Source organism: Hippopotamus amphibius, chromosome 12 (assembly GCF_030028045.1).
Source record: "Hippopotamus amphibius kiboko isolate mHipAmp2 chromosome 12, mHipAmp2.hap2, whole genome shotgun sequence".
Taxonomy (NCBI): Eukaryota; Metazoa; Chordata; class Mammalia; order Artiodactyla; family Hippopotamidae; genus Hippopotamus; species Hippopotamus amphibius.
This window is the reverse complement of record NC_080197.1, coordinates 28,350,048-28,356,497: the sequence shown is the minus strand read 5'-3', so window position 1 is coordinate 28,356,497 and position 6,450 is coordinate 28,350,048. Positions and strand designations below refer to the sequence as shown.

The following is a 6,450-nucleotide window of genomic DNA, read 5'->3' as shown; positions in this document are numbered from 1 at the left end:
ATACATTTGCAACCTTCTAGTTAAAGGTGCCCTATTGTTTTCATTATATTTTCTGAAGCAAATGAGCACAGTAAAAGAATGAAAAAGAGAGAAGAAAGCTCCATCTTTATAAACTCAAGAAAAAGCTGCACTCAAACGATATTATATCTATGATACACTATGTATCTGGGAATAAAACAGATTGTAATATGAAACATGAAAACATAAAAAAAGATGTTCTTTAGAAATTCAGGTTTTATTTCTCATATAACATGAAGTCTAGGGATTCTATAACAGCTTCATCATGCTAGGCACCTTCTACCCATCTGTTCATACATTCTTACCCTGCGTTTTTGTCTCCAATGGCCTCCAACATTATGACCATGTTCCATGTAGCAGGAAATGAAGGGGCAAAATCAAGCAGATATATACCACTCAAGTCTTTGGAACTTCCCTCTGCCCCCTTAAGGATCCTTTCTAGAGACCCCACCAAAAATATCCTGCTTAAATGTAATTTCCAATAGTTATGTCACATTCCACAACTGTGTATTCGGGAGATTTGGAAAAGTTGTTTACATAGGCATAGTACTTCACCTAAACTATCATTCTGACACAACACAGTGTAATAGGTAGCAAATAAATGCAAATGTCAAGCACACATTCTACCTCAGCAGATCTCAAGTAGCACACTGAGTTCTCCAAGAAAGGCGGCACACCCTGCAGGTCAAACTAATGACCCTTTTCTTGGAACATCAAGATCTAATTCTGCTTGCAGCTTGCTGGCATATCCTGAGTTTTGTGGAATATCACAGAGGGTCAGGTGAGGAACTGCATGTTCATATCCACATCAGTGAAAGGAGCAGGCTGGAAGATGTGGAAGATATAAGATGTAGAAGATATAAGAGCTTTGTTGACAGCTGATCAGTGCTACCACTGATGATTTAATTCAACTGAAGAATTTTGATAGGTAATGTCAAACTACTTTCCCTGAAACACCCAGAAGCTCCTCAAAATGCATGCGATCCTAGGGTATAATATATAGCCAGGACACACTGTTAGTGTTGGTGAGAAAGTATTCAGAGTCAAAATATTTTCATGCAAGCTGCCTATTTCCTGGTTTATTCCTCTGGTCTCTATCTAAGCTACCCCTACCAGGGTAGGTCTTTATCCTATCTACCCTGGTATATTCCTCTGGTCTCTATCCAAGTTAGGCTTTTGTTGTTATTGTTTTGTTTTGTTTTAGCAAGTAATTGACAAAGACAGTTTAGCTCCCTTTCAGAGTTTACAATATGAAAGTGATTAGCTTAGTTTCCATGCACGGATACTGTAAGATAAATGGGAGAAACACATGAATAAACAGAAGATTGTCAAATCTATGTTCTAGAAAAAATAATGCCACCAAATAAAATAAAATATTGAGTGACATTATTTAACAGTATAATGCCACTATAATTTTTCAACTTTAGTCCTCATCTATTATCTTATAGCTATGGTAGATGTGGATGTATCTCTGGAACTTCATTATTGCTTCTATGGTATGAACTGGTTGTTGCTCTACAGGCTACAAAGCTGCCACACTATAATTTTGTTTTACTAATTTCCTGAGTTGGTACAAATATCTCTGGAAGTCATATTTTCATTTTTTTCAATTACTTCCTCTTTTTGCTCAAGTGACTTCTTTTAAAGAGAGAATGTGATACGTAAACTTCAGTACCATGCATTCAGTATCTATATGTTTTTCTTAGCAGTTCAAACATTGTAAATCAAGAGCTAACTGAGGGCAAGCTTGCATGTATAAAAACGGCTCACAATTAGTCTTATTATGTATATTAATTATGAATGGGCAATCTAAGATGAGCATTTACTTGAAAATAAATGAAAAAGGGTCACATCAGAAGTATTATTTGGGAATGAATCAATAAACAGTTATAAATAAATAAACTATAATTAGTGTCTTTGGATAGATTCAAGAGCGAATTCTCCATAATAAAGAAGATGTGATATTGTGATATATATATGTATATACATACACATATATACATACCACACACTATAATTTTGTTATACTACATACTATAATTTTGTATACATATATATATAATGCAATATTACTCAGCTATCAAAAAGAATGAAATAATGCCATTTGCAGCAACATGGATACTTAGAGATTATCATTCTAAGCAAAGTAAGTCAGAAAGAGAAAGAAAAATACCATATGATATCACTTATATGTGGAATCAGTATAAAATATGATACAAATCAACACACCTTGAAACAAAAACAGACTCAAAGATATAGAGAACAGATTTGTGGTTGCCAAGGGGAGGGGAATTAGGGGAGGGAAGGATTGGGAGTTTGGGATTAGCAGAGGCAAACTATCATATACAGGATGGATGAACAAGGTCCTACTGTATAACACAGGGAATTATATTCAATATCCTGTGACAAACCATAATAGAAAATAATATGAAAAAGAATATATATATTAACATAACATTGTAAATCAAGTATACTTTAATAAAATAAAAAAGAGTATATTCTCCATAAAGCAACAATATGATGCTACCTAAAAGGAACAGGAAGCAAACTTACGGAAGTTAGAAATATGATTGTTTAAATTACATATGTGTTCCAAGATAACGTGAGAAAATATTTGAAACATAAATCCAAGTGGAAAGTATGAGTGAAATATATGAGACATAGAGTGTAAACCCAGGAAAGCCAATATCTGGTTAACCATATATCTAATTAATATCTGGTTTTCAAAGGACAGGGTAAAGAAAATTAAGGGAAAAGAATTATTAAAAGTTACATGAATTTGAAAAGATAATGAATTTTAATTCTTTCCAGTAATGAGCTAAATAACACTATTCCATATAATAAATAAGAATAGTGATCTTATAGACAAAATCACAAAGAAAGAGAAAAGCTAAAAACAGCCAGAGGGAAAACAAGGTGCTTACATTTGATGCAGTAACTGTTATACTAACAGGTGATTTTTCACCACCAACAACAGAAGACATAAAGCAGTGGAATAACGTATTCAATGTATTTTTAAAAAAATAAATGCATCCATATATATATAAATATATTTTAAGAATAAAAGGTAAGTAAACCTTTTCAGGTGTTTTTCAAAAAGAAAAATTCCCATAGATATAGACATCAACAGATCTCATGAAAGGATAAAAGGAAATTCTAAAGGATATACTTTAATTGAAAAAATAACCACATTTTTCTGTGATGAAAATTTGATGAATAGACATTTTTCCAGAGAAGACATGCCAGATGGCCAACAGGCATATGAAAAGATGCTCAATATCACGAATCATCAGGGAAATGCAAATCAAAACCACAATGCAAATCAAAACCACATTTGTCAGAATGGCTATTATCAAAAAAACAAAGAACAAGTGTTGGTGAGGATGTGGAGAAAAGAGAACACTCTTGCACTGTTGGTGGGAATGTAAACTGGTGCAGCCACTATAAAAAACAGTATGGCTTTTTTCGCAATGGGTTTGCCGCCAGGACACAGGTGCCATGAAAACCACCGCTAAACCTAAGCAAAAGTGGGAAAGGAGAAGACCCACATCAACACCGTTGTCATTGGACACGTCGATTCAGGGAAGTCTACCACTACTGACCATCTAGTCTACAAATGTGGTGGGATCGACAAGAGAACCATTGAAAAATTCAAGAAGGAGGCTGCCGAGATGGGAAAGGGCTCCTTCAAGTATGCCTGGGTCTTAGACAAACTGAAAGCTCAGTGCGAGCCTGGTATCACCATTGATATCTCCCTGTGGAAATTCAAGACCAGCAAGTACTATGTGACCATCATTGATGCCCCAGGACACAGAGGCTTCATCAAAAACATGATTATAGGCACATTCCAGGCCGACTGTGCTGTCCTGATTTTTGCTGCTGGAGTTGGTGAATTTGAAGCAGGTATCTCCAAGAATGGGCAGACCCATGAGCATGCCCTTCCGGCTTACACTCTGGGTATGAAACAACTAACTATTGGAGTTAACAAAATGGATTCCACTGAGCCACCCTACAGCCAGAAGAGATACGAGGAAATTGTTAAAGAAGTCAGCACCTATGTTAAGAAAATTGGCTACAACCCTGACACAGCAGCATTTGTGCCAATTTCTGGCTGGAATGGTGACAACGTGCTGGAGCTGAGTGCTAACATGCCGTGGTTCAAGGGCTGGAAAGTCACCTGTAAAGATGGCAATGCCAGTGGAACCATGCTGCTTGAAGCTCTGGATTGCATCCTGCCACCAACTCGCCCAACTGACAAGCCCTTGCGTTTGCCCCTCTAGGACGTCTACAAAATCGATGGCATTGGTGCTGTCCCTGTGGGTTGAGTGGAGACTGGTGTTCTCATACCTGGCATGGCGGTCACCTTTGCTCCTGTCAATGTAACAACTGAAGTGAAGTCTGTTGAAATGCACTATGAAGCTTTGAGCGAAGCCCTTCCTAAGGATAATGTAGGCTTCAATGTCAAGAACATGTCCAGCAAAGATGTTCGTCCTGGCAATGTAGCTAGTGATAGCAAAAATGGCCCACCGATGGAAGCAGTGGCTTCACAGCTCAGGTGATTATCTTGAACCATTCAGGCCAGATCCGTACTGGTTAGGTACCTGTGCTGGATTGTCACACAGCTCACCTTGCTTGCAAATTTGCTGAGCTGAAAGAGAAGATTGACCATTGTTCTGGGAAAAAGCTGGAAGATGGCCCCAAATTCTTGAAATCTGGTGATGCTACCATCGTTGATATGGTTCCTGGCAAGTCCAAGTGTGTTGAGAGCTTCTCTGACTATCCTCCTCTGGGCTGTTTTGCTGTTTGTGACACAAGACAGACCACTGCTGTGGGTGTCATCAAAACAGTAGACAAGAAGGCAGCTGCAGCTGGCAAGGTCACCAAGTCTGCCCAGAAAGCTCAGAAGACTAAATAAACATTACCCCCAATACCTGCCACCCAAGTCTTAATCAGTGGTGGAAGAACAGTCTCAGAATAATTTGTCTCAATTGGCCATTCGTAAATTTATAGTAAAAGACTGGTTAATGATAACAATTCATTGTAAAACCATCAGAAGGAAAGGAGAATGTTTTGTGGACCATTTGTTTTGTGTGTGGCAGTTTTAATTTATTATTTTTTAAAATCAGTACTTTTTAATGAAAACAACTTGACCAAAAATCTGTCACAGAATTTAAGAACCATTAAAAAAAGCTTCATGAGAAAAAAAAAAAAAAACCAGTATGAAGATTCCCCCCCAAATTAAAACTAGAACTACCATATGATCCAGCAATTCCACTCCTGGATATTTATTGGAAGAAAACAAAAATACTAATTCTGAAAGATATATGCACCCCTCTGTTCATTGCAGCATTATTTACAGTAGCCAAAATACAGAAGCAACATAAATGCCCACTAATAGATGAATGAATAAAGAAGATGTGGTATATATGTACAATGGACTATTACTCAGCCATAAAAATATTAAAACCTTGCCATTTGTGACAACATGGATGAACCTAAAGGATAATGCAAGTGGAACAAGTCAGACAGAGAAAGACAAATGCTGTATGATCTAACTTATACATGGAATCTAAAAAACAAATGAACAAGCATAACAAAACAGAAACAGAGTTATAGGTACAGAGAACAAACAGTTGTTTGCCAGAGGGGAGATGGGAGGGAAGAAGAAAGAAATAGGTGAGGGAGATTAAGAGGTACAAATTCCAGTTTTAAAATGAGTGATGGGTATGAAATGTACAGTGTGGGAAATATAGCCAGTAGCTACTTAATATCTTTGTATGGTGACATTGTAACTAGACTTATCATGGTGATCATTTTGAAATGTATAGACATATTGAATCAGTATGTTGTGTACCAGGGACTAATATAGTGTTGCAGGTCAATTATACAACAAACCCAACAAACTCATAGAAAAAAGATCAGATTTGTGGTTACCAGTGGTGGGGGTGGAGTGAAATTGTGTGAAGGGAACCAAAAGGTACAAACTTTTAGTTATGAGATAAGTATTGGGATGCAAAATACAAACATGCTAAATATGACACTACTATGTGTTGTATATGAAAGTTGTTAAGAGAGCAAATCCTAAGAGTTCTCATCACAAGGAAAAAGTTCTTTTTCTATTTCTTTAATTTTGTATCTATATGAGATGATGGGTGTTCACTAAACTTATTGTGATAATTATTTCATGATGTATGTAGGTCAAACCACTGTGCTGTATACCTTAAACTTACACAGTGCTGTATGTCGATTACATCTCAATATAACTGGAAGAAAAAAAAGAAAATCTAATGGAGAAACAATACAAATGTGATAAAAATGGATAAATCAAGTTAAGAATGGGCAGGTTTAAATAGAAATATTTTAAGAGATTTAAAACCATGAATCAAAATTCTGAAAACATGAGAAATAGATTGAGAGGCTTGAGTAGAATTA

At 36.4% G+C, this 6,450-nt stretch overlaps 1 pseudogene; it reads left to right on the top strand.

Moving 5' to 3' along the window:
• The first annotated feature begins 3,674 nt into the window (after positions 1 to 3,674).
• LOC130833516 (elongation factor 1-alpha 1-like) lies at positions 3,675 to 4,933 on the top strand (annotated as a pseudogene).
• The last annotated feature ends 1,517 nt before the right edge of the window (positions 4,934 to 6,450 follow it).